Below are 943 nucleotides of genomic sequence, written 5' to 3'. Positions count from 1 at the left end.
CATATAACTAACCAGCAAGGCGCATACGTCAGTTCATGCTCCATTCTACTAACCCCACAAGAAATCGACTTCATCAGAAGAAACAAGCACCATTGACGTCACCCACACCAGGCACGTGTGGCGCAAGATACCTGTTCAGAAGAATGTAACGCCCTCTCCCTTCGTAGATTGACTGTTGTCCCCCTTTCATAGAATATTTTCGCCCTTCAATGTTCTTTTCAATAAATTTCAGTTGATAGTTTGCACTTGTCGTGTCCATTCCGTTCGTCCGTCCTCTAGCTTTGTTAAGTCCCAGTTAACTGTAGCGCATTCCCTCCCAACATGCACAACCAACTAGCCCAATTTCTAACTTTGCTAACAAATGTTTAATTGCTTAACAGAATTTTCGGGCCTGGCATGACATATAGCCATTCCTTGTATTACAGTGAGGTCGACAGTTAGTGGAAATAAGCTGAATATATGAGCAAATTTCCCTCTGTGGCAATTCTTGAAAGACTCGGCATTCGGCTGTGTGACAGGACGCCTCTCTGGTCTCGGGTCTTTTGCTCTGCATGCCTGTGCAGCACATGGGCTTTACTTCGTTAGCTACCAGCAGCTAAAGTGTATACTATGTGTGAGCAGAGGAAAATGAAAAGTTATGTGTTCCCTTTAGTGGCATACCACATTGTACATATTTGTACTTCATGTAAATCGGCACAAGAACCAAACGGAGCATAACAGTGTTGCTTTAAATGCATTTGCACACAACCCACTGAAATTTAGAGCCATCAACTCGACTGCATCACATAAGCAATACCTCAGCACACACATTTGCCACATCTACTAATTACATTTAGGTTGCACATAAATGTAGTTTGACAGCAGCATCAGGTTCCGTTTACTTCATGTACAGCCTGTAATGTCTGAATCACAGTCGAATGGCAATATCATCTATTTAACATTT

This window comes from Rhipicephalus sanguineus, chromosome 1 (assembly GCF_013339695.2).
Source record: "Rhipicephalus sanguineus isolate Rsan-2018 chromosome 1, BIME_Rsan_1.4, whole genome shotgun sequence".
NCBI classification, from domain to species: Eukaryota; Metazoa; Arthropoda; class Arachnida; order Ixodida; family Ixodidae; genus Rhipicephalus; species Rhipicephalus sanguineus.
This window is presented reverse-complemented; position numbering follows the sequence as displayed.